Source organism: Danio rerio, chromosome 17 (assembly GCF_052040795.2).
Source record: "Danio rerio strain M-AB ecotype USA chromosome 17, GRCz13ab, whole genome shotgun sequence".
Classification (NCBI taxonomy): domain Eukaryota; kingdom Metazoa; phylum Chordata; class Actinopteri; order Cypriniformes; family Danionidae; genus Danio; species Danio rerio.
Window position 1 is genome coordinate 22066460 of NC_141037.1, and position 20249 is coordinate 22086708.

The 20249-nt window shown below is 34.6% G+C and overlaps 2 protein-coding genes across 20 annotated transcripts in view; one reads left to right on the top strand and one right to left on the bottom strand.

The window, feature by feature from the left end:
* LOC141378555 (uncharacterized) overlaps positions 1–20249 on the top strand; it is an 876076-nt gene that overhangs the window by 250403 nt on the left and 605424 nt on the right. The gene's annotated exons all lie outside the window — the stretch shown is intronic.
* The window catches only part of ank3a (ankyrin 3a), a 190343-nt gene that overhangs the window by 138422 nt on the left and 31672 nt on the right, over positions 1–20249 (bottom strand). The gene's annotated exons all lie outside the window — the stretch shown is intronic.

Below are 20249 nucleotides of genomic sequence, written 5' to 3' on the forward strand. Positions count from 1 at the left end.
CTGCATCACAGTTGTACCATCCTTTGATAGTAGTTTAAAACAGAGACATTTTATACACAATGGCATGCCAGTTTTTCTAATTTCATCTAAGAATTTGGATGTCTTAATATTTTTTTCATATCTTTTTCATGGTTATAGTTTTGGAAGAAAAATGTGCAACTTTTCAAATTAAACACACAGACTATCCACAAATTCATTATCCAAAAATGATCCATATGCAAGACAGTGCACCTGAATAACTGCTCATATGGGAGGACTTAATGCAAAAACCATAACGCTAATCCTGAAGCACTCTGATACCTTGTCTTATCTTGTTCAGTGGGTCATTGTGGATAACAACTGACACCAGATCCAACACCCTGACAGAAAAACAAACATATTTAAGGATGCTTTCTCATCTGTTGTTCTGTTCATTTGGTCCGGACCAGGGCAACAAATGCTACATTGTAGCATTTTTCTGCTGTTTTCTGGGTCCTTATTACACCACACTGATTGCTGTGGTCCGAACCAGTTGAAAAGAACCAAAATGCAATCATGTGACAAAATCCACATCACTCATTGGCCAGATGCTATTGATATTTCTTAAACTGCTTTTCGATTGGTCAGAATTACTGTGAGATAAAATGCCAATGGAACTCCTGCAAGTAAACAAACCAGCAAACACAATGTCGCTTTTTACTATGGAGGGACACTTCAAGAGGAAGCGTGAATTAATTTAGCTAAAGTGCAATATGGTGATCTTGCAGAAATATTACCAACGATCCATCTAGTCATGTTTTTCAATCTCTCTCTCTCTGTTTAAAATTGTTGGCAAAGCACTGTCAATAAATATTTTCCTCCACATCCCATAATGCACAGTGCATCGGACTACGGCAGCTGGATTAATCCAAAAAGGTGCAGTACTTTTTGCGGCTGGGTCTGTTCTAGTTCAGATCATGTTCTCACCACAAACGAACCCATCCAGGGTTTGTTCGAAAGCGCACTGAGACTATCTCTTCGAGGAGGTCTCGGTACCCTTTTTTAGTCTGCTTTTGGTGCACACGTGTGCGACTGCTACATTCACATCTGCCCAAATGAACAGCACCAAGAGCAAAGCGATTCAACTGAACTAAATAAGGCAGGTGTGAAAACACCTTAAGATTTAACATGTACGATTTTTCTGCCTCCCATGACGAGTATTATTCAGAAGCTCCATACAAACACGACAAAATAAAAGACAATGGTATTGATGTGACAATGCAGATGAGGAGAGGTTCGTTGAAAAAACTATATTTTTCTAAAAAGTAATAAAAAAATCAACACACCACTTGGGTTCACTTGGTGGTGTTTGTTTACCCTCTTGTTTCTAAACCTCAGTCACATTTGGTCTTCTCTACATAGTCATTAAAGTTGGAAAGCAATAATTGTTTGGGAAGCAACGTGTAGTTTGGTAAGAATTTAGATGTAAAAAATCACATCATCTGACAATTTTTGTGACTCACAAATTATGCTTGATATTTCACCTATGCATGATTTTGACAAGGCTTAAATTCAAATTATTATTCTTATCGAACATTAGATTATTTCAGAATATGTGACCCTGGACCGCAAAACCAATCTTGATGGTCAATTTTTGTAAATTCAGCTTTATATATCATCTGAAAGCTGAAAAATATTTTCATGGAAGATGGTCTTAATATTCTGATGAGTTTTGGCACAAAAAAATCTATAATTTTGACTCATTACCAAAAATATTCCCATGCAACAAAATTTGACTTTATTTTAATTACATTATATTATATTGTAATTTGTCTAGCAGCACAGTGGCGCATCGGGTAGCACTGTCGCCTCACAGCAAGAAGGTCAATAGTTTGAGGCTTAGTCAGTTGGCATTTCTGTGTGGAGTTTGCATGTTCTCCCCATGTTCGTGTGGGTTTCATCTGGGTGCTCCTGTTTCCCCACAGTCCAAAGACATGTGATATAGGTGAATTGGATATGGTAAAATCGGCCGTAGTGTTTGTGTGTAAATGAGTGTGTATGGATGTTTTTCAGTGATACTGTAGGTTGCAGCTGGAAGGGCATTCGCTGCGTAAAACATATGCTGGATAAGTTAGTGGTTCATTCTGCTGTGGCGATTACTACCATAAATATATATAATTCCACCTGTTCTCTCCTACCCTGGACACCTTAAACATCTGCTACTCGTGTATCACTGAATATTAGACAAAATTTCCTGTCATCACCCATCATTAAGCTGAGACAGATGCACATAAAAATACTGCAACATAGAGAGAAAAGGGAGAGAAAGACTGTGCCTCAATCATTGATCACATGATCGCCTACATATAGAACAAAGCATCTGAATAGATGGATAATGGGTTTTCTGCACTTCTCCACCAAAATCCCCCTCTTCATGTGCTCTTGATGCGAGCGTTTCTCTCATTCTCTCCATCGGCTCTTCCCCTCCCCCACACCACTCCTCCTTCATGTTTGTGTGCGCCAGAAAGACACACACACACACACACACACACACACACACACACACACACACACTCTATTACATGGCTTCTCTCATTAATGGTGTGGAGCGAAGCTCATTCATCACATTGTCCTGCTATAAGCACATACGTGTGTGTATATGAATGTGAATTCTGCTATAGGAGCGGTTTTCACCAGGGACAAACCCCCAAAAAAGCATTTAACTTCTGTGACCTCTTGCTGCCCACTGGACAAACACTTGCGAATTATTGCTATGAACCATTGTAAAAATGCAGCCATTTCTTGCTTGAAAAAATTCAAATAAAAGCTACACTCTTAAAAATAAAGTTTCCACAAAGAGTTTTCACAGAAGCAACATACTGGGGTTCTTTTCAGTGAACAGAGTTTTGATAGAACTGTTTGTTCTTAGTGTGAAGAATATTTCAATAATCTGAAGATCCTTTTTTTCGTTATAAAGAAAACCTATAGAGAAATGGAAAGTTTCTGTGTAATTTTAAGATGCCATATGGCACTTTTAAAGCCATGTATTATTATTTTAAATAAAAAAACAGCTAATCTTACAAAATCTTCATCTTACAAATCTTAACAGCATACCAAATATATCAAAAGCTATTTTAAAACATGATCAGAATGCTGGGCAGTGCACTTGAATAGCCACTCATCTGGGATCACTCTCTATAAAAGGACCTTAATGTAAAATGCACTGGTAATCCTAAAGAAGAATGTATTTATGCAATAAAAACACAAGACACAATGGAATATATATTAAAAAAACAAAAGGTTATGAGATGAGTACTCTTTTAATGCTGGGTTCAGACTACACAATATCAGCCTGACTTTTGATGATTCATCTGATGTGCAATGTTGTGGTAATCTATAAATGCCAACTACATTAAACCCATTTAATACAATAAAAGGCTTTGTTGATGTTTTTTCAGAAACATTTCCCTTCCCCCCACGCTGAAGGGATGGCATTAACCAACTTTCTAAAACAGACAACAAGTTTTTCAAAATGAACCCCATTCTCACAGATCTGTGACATAAAGTGCATCCTAAATTACATACATATGCACTATACTACACCATTTTGCAGTATAAATAGTCAAAGCAGTGCGTCCACACTCAAAACTCTAAAAAGAGCTTTGCTCATGTAGCGGAAGGGGCAGAGCTATCGGGCACTCATGTTGGATAACTTTAATTTTTTTGGATTGTGTAAGTAAAATTCTCCTACGAGAGTGATTATACTGCCTCCCGATGGTGAATGCGGTTTTACTCATGGCAGGTATTATTTGGTAGTTTGGTCATTTATTTTGCTAGTTTGGCAACCATCATCAGGGAAACAGTTTGAATTTCCGCCTGGTAAAAAAGCATTAGTGTTCCATTTGTGACAACATACATATGCTTTGCTGTTTAGTGTGTAGGTGCATGAGTACATAGTGTGCCATTTGGGACTCAGCTATAAATGAAAAATGTTGTATTATGCATGCCAGGCCAGTAGCTGGCGATGTCACTTTGTAAAGAAACACTATGTGTCAGCACACTCCTGTAGTTTACTATTGTTTTAGTGTACAATACACAAGTATTCACCTTATTCTTTGCCGACGAGGGGGCGCAGCCATTTGAATCTTTTTGGCTCGAGACATCCGGTCTCATTCACTTCCATTCATTTTTAGACATTAAAAACTGCTCGTTTCAATGTTTGATGTTGCAAACTGATATTTTCTTATTATATTATTCTTCTTGGTCTGTATAGTCATGCAAACATTTGTTTTTAGAGCAAGTAGTTTGACCGTTATCTGACGTTTATTATTCCTAGTCATTTCTCCCATAGGCGACTGAATGGGAAGTTCCAAAACAATCGCGAAAACAGGCGCACTTCCACATTTTAGAATAAGGTCAATACTTGTGCATGCTTATAGACTGAAATCCACATGTGCATGATCTGACTGTTTTCACAAAATTAATTGCGGTTTACATGGAAATGATAACTGTATTATTATTATTTTAACTTGCACTTGAAAAACTGCTTTCATGACGATTAGTCATCTGGTAATAGTCATCTGCTAAAAAAATAAAAAGTAAATATAAACAACTAATCAGTAAAGTGGGCCAAAACATAATTGACCAGCCTGATGTCACAAGGAAACAAAAACTACTTTACATATTTTAAGAAAAGTGACGATGTTCTGTAATATACAGTTGAAGTCAGAATTATTAAACCCCTTTGAATTATTAGCCCCCCTGTTTATTTTTTCCCCTCAATTTAAATTTAAAGTTTAACATTGAGATTTTTTTAATCACATTTCTAAACATAATAGTTTTAATAACTCATTTCTAATAACTGATTTATTTTATCTTTGTCATGATGATAGTAAATAATATTTTACTAGATATTTTTCAAGAAACTTTTATACAGCTTAAAGTGACATTTACAGGCTTTACTAGGTTAATTTGTTTAACTAGGCAGGTTAGGGTAATTAGGCAAGTTATTGTGTAAAGATGGTTTGTTCTGTAGAATATCGGAAAAGTATATAGCTTAAAGGGGCTAATAATTCTGACCTTAAAATGTTTTTTTTTTTTTTAATAAAAACTGCTTTTATTCTAGCCAAAATAAAACAAATAAGACTCTCTCCAGGAGAAATATATTGTCAGACATGCAATGAAAATTTCCTTGCTCTGTTAAACATCATTTGGGAAATTTTTAAAAAGAAAAAATATTCAAAGGGGGGCTAATAATTCTGACTTTATCTGTATGTTGCAATATCAACACAATTTCACCAAATGGCTTTATTAGCTCTATTTGAAAATAATTCATTCATGTATATATTATTGATTGATAAGATTATGTAGGGGAGTAAATCATGCAAAAAATATAATAAACAACTACAAGCAAAAATACATACAATAGAATTAGAAAAAAAGGCAGTGCTTTATGGTTTTCTGAGGAGTCTAACAGTATGCAGGAACAATAAATGAAATAATAACATGTAAATAACACTGCATAGTCTTCACTGTACATACAATCCAATAACAATTATCTTTATTAAAGTTATAAATGGTAAAATGTCTTGTACAGGAATCCCTTTAAACTCTCTTGAAATCTTCAGACACTCACAAGCCTTAAGATGATAAACTTCACTCCATTATGGCATTTCTGCTCAACTATAATCCCAACTCAATACTGCATTTCCTGCAATGTGACTATTGCAGATGTGCATATTGCGATATCTGAAATTGTATATTGTGCCGTCCTAATTTGTTCAAATTCATACGATTCCATGTGATTAAAAATGTACCATCTTTAAAAGAAGATGTGACCCCAAACCCCACCCTTAAACCCAACCATCATTGGGAGATTAGAAAAATCACACTAAAAATGTACGAATTAGGACAAATTCATACGAACTAGTCACTAAATTAAAGTTACAAACTGCTGTCAGACTGTGTTGGATTGACGTGTCCTGGAGGATCCAGTATCTTCTCCATGAGTGACTTCTGTGTCAGGTACACCATGAATAAAACCATGTAACCTTCATCTGACCTCTGCCAATGGCAATCAGCTGCTCTCTCTCTACCACTGCTCTCTTACATTCTGTCCTGCTCCATCCATTTCTATACAAAGTAGACATTACACCAGCTGTACATGAGAAGGACGACATTTATACAATGACTCTAAACACACACCTGAACAATCCGTCTACAAACACTTGCAGACACTCACATACGGGTCATTGCAGCTTTGTATGAAACAGACACCTACTTTAGCCCTTGAGAGATGAGGCCTTTCATTAAAGCACAACAGCACCCTGGGGACTGATCTGAGATCAGGACAGTGACACTCCGGATGACCCGACTCTCAAAACACAACAGATGGTTACGTTTCTACAGCAACCTCTGTGTAACCTGGGTTGCAGAAATCCATGTTGTGTGACACAGCTTTAAAACATGATATCTGCAGATCTGTGATTAATTTTATATACCCCATTGTGGTAAATAATTTCATATTCATACTGTGGTGAAAATCCACAATTGATGTTCCAGAGTAATAAAACTAAAGCTTAATCGGTGGGACTTTCAGAGACCATAAAGAAGCTCAAATACAACACAACACGAGCAATGCCAAGGTTGTGGATTCGGTTCCCAGATAACGCATGTGCACATTTTATGCAATACTTTGGATAAAGGCGTCTTTCAAATGCTTAAATGTATTGCATTTGGTCCCAAATACTGGGTTTAAAAATGATACAGCACTTTATTTTTCAAATCAGACAAGATCATATGATGGATCTGGAATATAAAACTGTCTTTTGGGCAAACTAGACTGACTAATTGCTCTTCTATTAGATGCATGTGATGTGATGTATTGATGCGTGCGTGTGTCTCTGTCCCACAATGCCAAGACAATTACCCCCTCATGCATGAGTGCAGCACAGATTAACCTCCATCTTTATAATATCTCTCTGTTTGTCATTCATAGGTATAAGGAGACATTTGCTCTGTTTTATATCACATTTTCATCACTCAATTTCCTTTTTAATTCTTTAAAAAAATAGATAATTGCTTTTACTTGTGGTATTGCAACGTATTGTATTTCATATACGTCCATATCCATATTTCTCTTACTATTAACAAAATATGGCAAAGTGAAAAAAAAAGAAGTGTCAAATTATTATCACAATAACTAAAAAAATTAAGAAAATTAATGCTGCTAATAAAATAAAATCAAGTAAGAAATAAATAAGATAAAAAAGAAAAGAAAACAATTATTTATAAAATAAAATACACAAGAAATGCATAAAATGGCATTAACATTGTAATTTAATATATTAAATAAAACAAAAGAAATTAAAAGGATGACAGTACTGCGAATAACTTATTATAACATAAAAACAATTAAATATAAAATAAACAAGAAAACGATAAAATAATGTGTAAAAACTTTAATTAAATATATCAAATAAAACAAAAACAAAAAAGATGCTGCTAATAAATTATTATAAAATGAAAAAGAAAAGAAAACAATTAAATATAAAATAAATTAAACAAGAAATAGATAAAATAATGTGTCAAAATTATAATAAAAAATTAAACAAAACAAAAACTAATAAAAGATGCCACTACTGATAATAAATTATGATAACATAAATAATAAAAGAAAAAAAACAATAAAATATAAAATAAATAAAAATATTGTGACTAAATTATCATTAAATTTATTAAATAAAACTAAAACAAAGATAAAAATTTGCCAGTATTGCTAATAAATGATTATGACATAAAAAATAAAAGAACACAATTAAATATAAAATAAAATAATATAAAATAAACAAGAAATAGATAAAAGAATGTGTCAAAATTATAATAGAAAATTAAATATAACAAAAACAAATAAAACAGATGCCAGTACTGCTGATAGATTATTATAACATAAAAATTAAACTAAACAAAACAATTAAATACAAAATAAAATAAAATAGACAAAATAATGTGTCAAAATTATCATTAAATATATCAAATTAAACAATAACAAAGAAAAAAGATCCCAGTACTGCTAATATATTATTACAACATAAAAACAAAACAAATCAATTAAATATAAAATAAAATAAACAAGAAATATATAAAGTAACGAGTCAAAAACATAATTAAACAAATCAAATACAAATAAAAAGGATGCCAGTAGACTAATAAATTATTATAAAATAAAAAAACAATAAAATATAAAATAAACAAAAATAGATAAAATAATGTGTCAAAATTATTATTAAATATATCAAATAAAAGAAAAACAAAGAAAAAAAGTTGCCAGTACTGCTAAAAACTTATTATAACATAAAAAATAAAAGAAAACAATTAAATATCAAATAAAATAAACTAGAAATGCATAAAATAAAGTCAAAATTATAATTAAATATATCAAATAAAGCAAAAACAAATGAAAATGATGCCAGTACTGCTAATAAATTATTATAACAAAGCTAAAGAAAACAATTAACTATAAAATAAAATAAACAAGAAAGATAAAATAACGTGCCAAAACTATATTCAAATAAAACAAAAACAAACAACAAAAAAAGATGCCAGTAGTGCTAATAAATTACTTAAATTAAAAAGAAAAAATTGGTAAAACACAAAATTCTCAGTGATAACACACTGATCATGTTCAATGTCATTTCTCCCTCTCAAGCCTTTTCAATCGCTCAGCATTTCAACAAGTTTTATTGTACCGACAAACCACTTTGCATAACAGCAAAGAGTTTCACTTTCCCCTCTCCGTCTCCCTTTCACAAACACACATCATAAACCAGCAAAGGTCAACAGACGTGATCACAGCCCGGTGAGTTGATCACAGGTAAGACACATGTTATAGAAGCAGGAAGCAGCCATCGTTCGACACAGGGATTCCTCATGTCTCAAACCACATCTCACAACACAAACACAAGAAAAAGCAGCAACCGCAGAGACAAGAAGAAGATGAGTCTGGGTGTGGTGGTGGATTTAGCCTTGTGTGTCTCTACCATACCAAATGATAGACGGTTCACATGCGCATACTTCATTCCATCACTCCGTCCAGAACAAACATCAATAAATCAGTATGTGATGTATAATACACGAGTGTCTGCACACACACACGCACACACAGTCAAATCTCTGAGAACATGCTGCAGTGTGATGCTCTCATTTTTAACCTGAACGCAGAACAACACACACACACACTCAATAGACACACATACACACACACACAGAATCGACATGGCTGGTTGTTTATGGGACATGTGTGTGTGAGATTATGTGTCAAGCTGTAAATGTAAAGTGTAACCTTGGCACTGCAGCACAGATACACTCAGAGGCACGGTAACAGGCGAGATGTTGCCGTCCCACAAACCCACTAACAACACACATGTGCACGTATATACCCCCCCCCCCTCTCTCTCTCTCTTCCCACCCGTACCTTTTTCTTCTGATCCCGTGAGAGTTTCCTCGTCTTCCTCTTCCTTTCCTTTTCATCCTCCAGCGCATTAATATCCACATCTTTATTCTTCTTAATCTGAGACGCCGCATGAGCCATTATCAAGCATCAGCCACGTCCCCACAGCAACCACACACACACACACACACCAAGAATAACCGTCCAGAATACGGAAGGAGAATTCCAAGATTCCAAAAAAAGAATAGAATTTCCAGTCCAGAAAAGAACACCAGCTACTCCATCTCCTTTCCTCCAGGCTTTGTCATTGGCTGCTCAAGGAAGCATATCCAGAAGATAGAGAGAAAGAAAGAGATGGATGGGGACACCAACATCACCAGGCACGAGTGAACGACTGAACGAGAGAAAGAAAGAAAGGAAGAAAGAGAGTGAGCGCGGGGTGGAGGAGAGCAGCTGGGGTGGTTACTACAGAAACCACGTTCTCCTTCCCCAAACGCTCCTACCTGAACCGCGACAACCAGCATCAGTGTGAATATATGCGCATATGTGGAGCCCCCCACCAGCAGCATGTGTGTGTGGTGGTTGTAGGGGAGGGGTGTCGCACAATTTTGCTCATGCATGTGCAATCTCTCTCTCTCTCTCACACACACACATAATTTGATGTTGGTGGGTGTGGGGGGGGACCACTACTACTCCAATCCCATTATGCTAACAGCTGACCTGCTCACAATGGAGAAAGAGGTGTACATGCTTAACACACTGTTTGGTGTGTGATTTAATTTTGGGATGAATTTGGGATGAATTTGTGATTATAGACGACTGCAGTCAGTGTGGTGGTGAAGGGGGTATTGGGAAGAGTGAGAGATGGATGAAGATGAGCGATAAATGATTGAGGTTCTAACAGGCGCTTCTTGTCTTTGCTCTGATGTCATTGACATTCTGAGAATAGAGAGATGGCAGCCATGTTGGTTTCGCCTGCATTTCAGCCACCTGAGTGCAGCAGGGGCCTCGCAACTCCAAGATTGCCTCAGACGCTGCCTGTTCTTAAAAAATAAAAATAAATAATAATAATAATAAAAACAGAGAGAAAATGCTGAACATGTAGAGTGAAAATGACTTGACAAAGGAAAGATGTCAGGAAAATTGGTGGATGAGTGATAAATATATATACTGAAGTGTGCTGTACACCTAAGCAAATCGTAATGTGGACTGAAACGACAATTTAAATATGAAGATGGATTTTTTTGTGTGAATGAATACACTGGTTTTGTTTACTCTATAAATCTTGAGCAATGTGTTTTCAGTGTCTGCCGTCTCATTGTATGAGGGTATGAACTTCATCTCCAGAGATGCTCTGAGAGTCACTTCACCAGCATTTGACTGGGTTGGTAAGAAAATAAAACTGTGGTCGTATCATGTACACACAGAAACTCAAGCATCTAAAAGCTGGGTGCAATTTGAAGAAAGACTACTATTACTATTAATAGAACAGTAGAATATGATGTAAAATTTCAAAATAGAGCAAAAAATAAGTGTTTTTAAGGAATATTTACACAACCATTGCACCATGATTTAATCTTATTTCACAGGGGTTCTCTCTCATTGGAATCCTGCAAAATGATACTAGAACAATGGTAGAACCAACAAACTTAACATTACATTTTCTACAAAATACACGAATAGCTTCATACTTAATAAGAAACAATGGTAATTAATTAACATAAAAAAGTCATTGTCATTATTCTGTACGAACAATTATTCAAAATGTTCATCATATTTATCAATCAAGACACCTAAAATAATTGTTTGCACAAAAACATTCTAAATCAATTAAATATTCATTCATTCATTTCTCTTTTTTCGGCTTAGTCTCTTTATTTATCTGGGGTCGCCACAGCGAAATGAACCGCAAACTTATCCAGCATATATTTTAAGCAGGGAATGCCCTTATAGCTGCAACCCATCTCTGGGAAAAATCCCTACACAATCATTCACACTCATACACTACAAACAATTTAGCCTAGCCAATTCACCTGTACCGCATCTCTTTGGACTGTAGGGGAAACCAGAGCACTTGGAGGAAACCCACGCGAACGCGAGAAGAACATGCAAACTCCACACAGAAAAGCAAACTAACCCAGATGAGGCTCGAACCAGCGACCTTCTTGCTGTAGGCGATAGCACTATCTACTGCACCACCGCGTCGCCATCAAATAAATATAAATATAAAATCGCCTTTTACTAAATAAATGCAATTTATTTATAAAGAGCTTGTATTACATTATTTTGATTATTAGTTTAACATTCTAGAAGATTCCTGAACACACACAAACAAATATATATATATCACTACTATAAAGCATATAGCATATAACAAGTTTAATCACATGCGCATTGGTCAAAACATTCTTTTATTTACTGCTTTGCTGTAAATATATATATATATATATATATGAAATATAAATATATATATATATATATATATATATATTTATGTATATATATATATATATATATATATATATATATATATATATATATATATATATAATAAAAAGGGAACTGTAATTGTGTTTTCAATAGGAAACTGATTTCTAGCGATGGTTGTAATTTTTATACTGCAAAATATTATAGACAGCTGGAGAGCCTCATATTTTTGGTCAAAGAGCTATACAGTATGTGGTTCACAAGCCATAGGTTCCCTAGTACTGCATTGTATTAATATACAAATAACAACATATTTAACAAAGTACCTTGAATGGTATTTATTTTAGCAATATATTAAGTAGTATGACTTCAAATATTTTTTACATTTCTTTAATGGATCATATTAATCTGGATCTATGCAACTATTTTAAATGTCTTTTTCAAGTGTTAATATAATAATTTCCTTTGTTGTCTATAAAGAGATTCTGCATTGTAAAACTTTAAATGTCCTCCCTCTCCACCTGTTCCAAAAATGATTGACTATCTTTCTTCTTTTAAACTCAAAAGAATTAAAGTTAAGACACTCGAGGGTGTTTAAATGATGAGTTAATGATCATTTTTGTAAGAAGAAGTCCTGTGACTGGCTTTAAAAACTGCTCCAGCCTTAGTAATGTTTTTTTTCCGTTTAGTCTGGTCATAACATTTATACAGTATACATATAGTAGTCAACATTTGAAGTAGCTGTAAAGCTATTGAACAACACCCATTCTTACCCTAAGAACATTTTAAAATAGCGTGTTTGTTTCCCTTTGATTGTTGACTACTGTATATAATTTGATGTAGTTATAATCAGTTGCATAAAAAAGTCAAATCAATTCCCCTTGGTTAACATATGGTTGGTCAAGTTCTTAAGAAGCAGAGTCTTAACATGGTTACTATTTTTATCCAACTCGTCACCGGTCAGAGTGAGTAAGTGGTCTGTTTTGGCTCTCTGTCAGCCTGGCCCAGTTCCCTTTGCTCTGGATCCTCTGCTACCGCCACAAATACAACTCAAAAGGGTCCATTTACCCATCAGACCGGGCAAACAGCCAAAACCCTGTACTACCTCTGTCTGAAAACACTGTATAAAAACACAAGCAGTATGTTAAACATACACAAAAACCCCTATAGAACCCCTATTCTCAAAATCAATCCATTCATCAAGACCACAAGAACTCAAATGATTGGCTGAAAGGATGCCAGCACTACTAGAGCAATAAGAGCTGATCACAGCATATTACAGTCCAAACAATTCCTGAAAAGCTGATTCATAATTCATAGGCACACCAGGGGAGAGTTTGAGCTTGTGTAGTCACGCTTTCCTTCTCCTTGGGGACAGTGTGCAGATTCCCAGAACACCCATATCACCAAAGACACCATTTCCACCCCATCACACCTTGGTGGAATTACAGATGATTCATCTGTGCTGAGCCGTTGAACCCAGTGACCTCTACAGTTGTGCCCAAGCAGAAACACAACCCGAGCACCTGCACCAGTGACTGATATTTGTCAAAATGGATGAGCCGGTCTTATTGGATAAAAAAGCTGAACCCCTTAAATCATATAAGCTTTTGAAAATAAAGGTTCTCGTCGGTGCAGATAGCTTAATGGTCAGTGCGTAGACATACTGTATAGTGTAACTGTGCTGCAAGCGTTCTGAGTTTGAGTCCGAATACCGGGCCTTTTCTGATGCCTGATACTCTCCAACTTTATTTTCTGTCACCTCTTCACTGTCCTATCATAATACAAACAAAAATAAAGGTGAAAAAAGAAATCTCCTCTCTTTTGGCGTAAATGGTTTCTTGAAGAGCTTTGACATCCATTGGACAAATGTTTTTTTATAGTGTAAAAATATTTTATATATTTTTTATTTATATATTTTACAAAATAAAATAAATGTGTGGGTTTTTAGGGGGGGAACTACATTGGTATTTGTATGGCATCATAAATCATAATGAAAATAATTGTGTTTAAATGCACTGTATGTGTGAAAGTGCTGATAAATCACAGCAAAGACATAAGGACTGTGAACCATCAGAGCTACTCTTTCTTCCGTACAAAATGGTCACAAGATAAAAAAGTTTTGTGTTCAAATCAGTTTTGGTTAGCAACTTTTTTCATTGACTCACATACAAACAGGTACAGTATACATACACTCCTCTCAGAAATAAAAGTATAAGAGCTGTCACTGGGTACTAGTACTTATTCAAAAGGTAAACATTTATACCTAAAGGGGTCTTCAGTATATTAGTACTGCTTATCAATGCCTAAAAAGTACCAAGGTGAAATGTTAATTTACCAATTTGTAACTTTGAAGTACCGGTACAGATACAAATTTGCTATGAGAATGCACTGCCCGGTATATTCATGCTTTTATATGTGAGAGTGTAAAGGTGAAGGCAAAATGATTAGACCTCCTGTGAAATGTTTATTCTTTTTCAGATATTTCCCAAGTGATGTTTTACAAGGACATTTTCACAGTGTTTCCTATTATATATTGTATTTTGGAGAAATTTGACTGGAATGAAAGCAGTTTTAAACATTTCTAAATCATTTTTAAGAGCAGTACTATTCAAATTTGCCTAATGCCTATTTAACCAAACTTGCCTAGTTAACCTAACTAACCTAGTTAATGCACTTTAAGATTGATTACTGCACCGTAAAACCCAAAAGGTTAAGGTAAGTCAAACCATTTGAGGAAACCGATTGCAACAAACCATTTAAGTTCAAAAACTAATTCTAATGAGTACTGTGAACTTAATACATTTGAGTAAATGAAACAATTTGAACACAATAAAAACCCAATAAATTAAGAGAACTCAAACCAACTGAGTACTGTAAAACCAAATAAGTTAAGGCAACTCAAACTGTTTGAGGACATCGATTGCTACAAACCATTTGAGTAAAAAAAACTAATTTATACGAGTACTGAGAACTTACTCCATTTAATGTAAAGTAATGACGTATTTAATTAACTCATTACCTTCAACACAGTTCCAAACTTTTTTCAAATGAGTAGAAATAACTTTCAGTAAATTTTGAGTTAAATACACTCATTTAATTTGAAGTTGACTGTTGGGTTTTACAGTGCAGTATCTTGCAAATAACTATAATAAAATATCATAGTAAAGGCTAAAAGAAGAAATTAGTTATTAAAAATAAGTTATTTATTCTATCTTACAGCTTAGTTAGAACAGAGAAATTTGAAACAATTTAAATCTCACAGGAGAGCTAAGAATTTTTGCCTTCAACTGTACAAATTCTCATTTTTTTAAATGCCATTTTTTATTGCCATTTCCATGATTCTGTTTCTAAATGCAAATTCTCCTCCTCTTTAAAAGAGGTTGGTCTGCTTAACACTTTTGTGGAAACTGAAACATTTTCCGGATCTTTTAATAAATACAATGTTTATAAGAATAACATTTATTTGAATTTATTTTTAACAATATAAATGTCTTTATAATCAATCTTTTTAATAGAAAAATATTATAAAATGTGTAGTTTTTCACATTTACTACATTTTGTCACAGGTCATGACACTCTAGAATTAGAACAGCACAAAAAAGTCACCAGGCAGCAGCCAGCAATTTGCCAAAGCTAAATTTACTTGCCAAAGTGTTAATTGTAAACCCTGGCTCAGGGTCAATGTCGACAGGACATCCGGGAGCATTATCCTGGACCCTGTGTTGTCTGCTTGGCATTTATGAAACATTTCTGTCCTTCACAGAACACTTAGAGCAAAGATGGCCTTCTTATAACATTTTGTCCTGGCTGCTGTGACTGAGGACTACTGTATATTGAAGATCTGCAAAAAGCTAATCATTTCAAATCATGAAAATTCTAAAAATCCCAAAAAACATTTTTAAAATGACATCTGTACATGGAGTACAGAACATATTGCTTATATGTTGCACAACACAATGAATGCATATATGCATGCAAATCAATTCCCCGTGTCTTTGCGCATACTGCAATATTCACAGATGCTCCATATAAGCATTGTGTTCAGTGATTCTCTACTGCCCTCTGGTGGTTTGAAAGAGAAGCTGAAGCCATATATATAAAAAACAATAAAGAGACATGCTCTTAACTGAACATAAGAAAGAAATTTCTCTTAACAGAGGGTCACTTTAGGAATCTAAAACAATCAGTTTTTATAAGCCACTTTTGAATGTATTTAGTATATACAAACAAACAGATGTTGCTCATTACACTTTGGTCCTCCTACTAGGAAACAACACACTTTGAAAATTATTAGGCAAATTTGACATATTTTAGAGCTGTATTTAAGAGTCTACAACTGATTATAATGTATTTGTGGGGGCGTGTCTCTGTATCTCACCAGCCAATTACATTGAATGAAAAAATCTTTACTTAAAATAATCATTCGACACCTGCAATAATGCCCTTAGAGATCACGTTATGTCAAAGGTGAATGGAGAACTGCTGTTAATGTAGATTTACTGTCATTTCACGTGGCTGAAAGGATCTGTTTAACGGTTTCAACCTGACCTACATTTTCAACCAATAAAAATCCTGAACACGATGGCCACTTCAAAACCAAGACAATTTCTAAAATCTGGTTCTGTGTTTCAGTAATGAGGTGGTTAAGGCCTTGCTACAGGTTCTACATTTTTTATTAAAAAAAACACGCTTATATTCTCCCCTCTCACTTTTTCTTTAGATTTGATCTGTTTCTCTATAATGAATCCAGGTCACACCCGATTGCTTCGTCTTCTCTCTGGAGAAATGACAAGTGACATTAACTCTCTGGCTCTGTATGTTAGCCTAGTTAGCCTACTTTGCGCGCGCACGCACACACACACACAAAGAGAGAGAGAGAGATTGATGTTTTAAATAGAGTGCATTAACTTATTTCACCACAAGGGTGCAGTGAGTAACACTGTTACATGCTAAAATCACAACACCCTCACACCCTACAATTAAAATGATCAGATTTTGAATAAAAAATCGTTTCTATTATTCATAAATGACAGTAAGAGCATGTAAAACCACAAAATAAAGATGCAGAGGGTTGAGTGTGTAATTGGCACCATGTCCGTAGCATCCGTCTTTCAGTTCAAGTTAGCTGATCCCCGAAAAACACTAATGCAACATAAAAAGGAACAGATCGATCGCAAAGTGGACCCTGTAATTCTTGCAAATGGCTGGTTTTCAGTGTCACAGTAGCAAACGACAATGATGCCACCTAAGTGCATCACTTTCAAATGCTAATGGTGCTTTTTGCTAACTTTCAGGTCAAAGTGGCAATATGGATTACTGCAATGTTCAGGACAATTATATCGACAATATAAATATCCCATTTTATATTCTGTCATTATTCACTCACCTTTGACCTGTTCCATAACAGTTTCTTTTTGTTCTGTTGAACACAAAAGGAGATGCACTGAAAAATGTTGAAAACCTGTAACCATTGACATCCATAGCATTTGCTCTTCCTGGAAGTCAATAGTTATACTTTCCAACACTTTTTAATGCATCTCCCATTGTGTTCAACAGAACAAACAAATCAAACTGTTATGGATCAGGTTTATCAGGTTAACAGAATTATTATTATTGTGTGAACTATCACTTTAAACACAGCAAAATTGAGAAATATTTCTACAATTTAAAATAACTGTATTAGTTTAATGTAACCTACATATTTATATAGTCCTTGTGGTGGAAAAGCTGAATTCTATGCAGTGTCAACATTTGAATACCAATGTGTTCAATTAGCACCCATAAAAAATGTTTTGCTATTTTTCATTATATTGGTCATAACAGTAGCATCCTTACTGAATACATGTTAAAACTTATTACATTTTACTTACTGATGTTACATTTTTGATGGTATACATTTATTATAATATGTCATTTTGAGAATATATTTAACACATAGGGTCCTATGAAGCTACGTTTACAAGATGAAATATTTTATAAACAACTTTCGATGAAGAATTGACAACTTCAATAGAAATTCATATAAAACATATCACACTAACAACCACAGCTGCATGGTCATACTCTGATCATACTGACGAACTTTTTTTTGGTGGTGGGAAGGGGGAGGGGGGGGGGGATTGGTGTAAAAGATTTAGGCTCAGTTCGAGCTAGGCTAACTATTTCAATGCATAATAATCTGCATCTGTTGAAAGATAGAGTAAAAGATGACGAAAAAGACAAAAACCTGAGGCACTCGAATGACAAATTTGGCAACTAATACTAATACCTAAAAACACCAGCACAGGCTCATTGGATATTTGTGGCTCAGCCTACATTTTTGTGAAACAACAAAAACATACTTAAAGGTGCTTTATGTAAGTTTGACACTCAGTGGTTGAACTAGGTATTGCACTCCTGGATCAAAACACACGCGAGCACAGGGTGCCAGATTGACATGATTGTACCTGAATATCGAGAATAAGGGCTGATTTGAACTGTTTTCTAACTAAAAGCAATGTCATGCAATAGCGGAAAGTTTTTTTCACACTAAAAAGAGTTTTTGTCCTGACCAAAACCTGAAATTGATATTTTATTTATCTGCTGTAGTATTACCATTGAATATATTTATTTATTTATCTTGAAAATGAAATAAACCGTCTGAAATGTAACTTTAGAACTGTGGCAAATATCAATCATTCAGCATGTACTTATAATAATGTTAAATAGGTTTAATATGTATTAATTTAAGTATAACCCTTACCATTTTGCGAGTGAGTGCATATTCTGTGCTTCAGAACGGCTGTATTTAAATTTCTGTCGTGTTTCGTCTTGTGCAAACAGACAAATTGCTTACCCCTGCAAATCTTGTCATGCAGCGTGTTGTTTGGACACAATGTTACAATGTAGCCTGCTCACCTGATGCTTACATTCGTAATATTTATATAATTTGCTAATTAATAACCTCATGTGGAACTATGAATCTGCATTTCATTTTGGAGTCTGCTACTGTCCACCGGAGACTTTCTAAATGAATGAATGAAATATGCGGTTTTCCACCAAGGCAACCTGGAGAACTGAAATATAATTGGCTAAACTGACATTGGGTGGGTTTAAAGAATCAAAACAAAGACAGCGTTCTGACACAGAAAGCACGTTTTTAACAGAGAATATCTGACTTAAGTACTGTTTTTAAGAAAAACAAGAATGTTCATTTGGCATGTTTCTTAAATATCTGCAAACATATTATGGCATTTTTATGCTTTAGAAGAGTCAAAAACTTACATACAGCACCTTGAATTTCTATGTGATTGCAAAAGACTACAGATATACAAAGACTGTGCATTCTCATTACACTGAATGGGGAAAATTGCTATGCTCAGTTTGGCTGCCAAAGAGGAGGAAGTCGAAATAGGGCAAAATAGCCAATTGTTAATTTTTATAGCCTGGCAATTCACTGGAGGAGGGTTCTGTACAGATTTGTATGGTCGTTACGGCAACTGCGTGACTGTGTTGATTCTAACATATGAAATTAATTAAAATCACAGCCCTTTTTGTGTCCTTCCAGTGTCGGTCTCCTGGTTTTGCTTCTGTTCTTTTAGTGTTTGTAACAGCGTCCCCTGGTTACCATGAAAGCAGCCGTAGAACAGAAAGCAGTTTCGGAACAACTGCGCATATGCAGTTGCGAATGTTGTAAACATAATTAGTGCTTAAGTAATAACAACAATAGAACAGATCGCTTCCGATTTTGTTATTGATTAGAAATATAGGATTTAATTGTGATTTCTGTAAGCATTTCTTCATCCATTCATAAAGATAAGATGTGGTCTTGGATGAAATGGACATAGGTATTGCAAATATGGCTGCCAAGTGAACAGACTTTTATTGAAATTCAATTCAATTCAATTGATCTTTATTTCTATAGCATTTTTACAATTTAGATTGTTTTAAAGCAGCTTCACATAGAAGATTATAGTTCACTGTTGAAGTTCAGTTCAGTTCAGTTCAGTGTGGTTTAATATTCACTGCTGAGAGTTTAAACACCGAAGAGCAAATCTATCGATGCGCAGCTCCACAAGTCCCAAACCATGAAAGCCAGTGGCGTTGTCTAAAAATGAATACACAAAAAGTCTTGTCACCTATCCAAGTTTTGGAAACAACAAATAATAACTTGACTTCTAGTTGATTATTTAGTATCAGAAGTGGCTTATATGAAAGGCAAAAGCCTCTAAATTATGCTTATTTTACCAAAAGACACTGTGCACTTTAGTTTAACAAAAAATAGCAATATTTCAGATTTGCAAAAGGTGATGTCATATGAAACAAGTAAAGAAATGTACCCAAAGCAACATACTACATTTCACAATGTAGGCTGAGGCACGTAGTTCCAATGAGCCTAGGTTGGAAAACAAAGCTTCTCTCTGCATGTCAAATC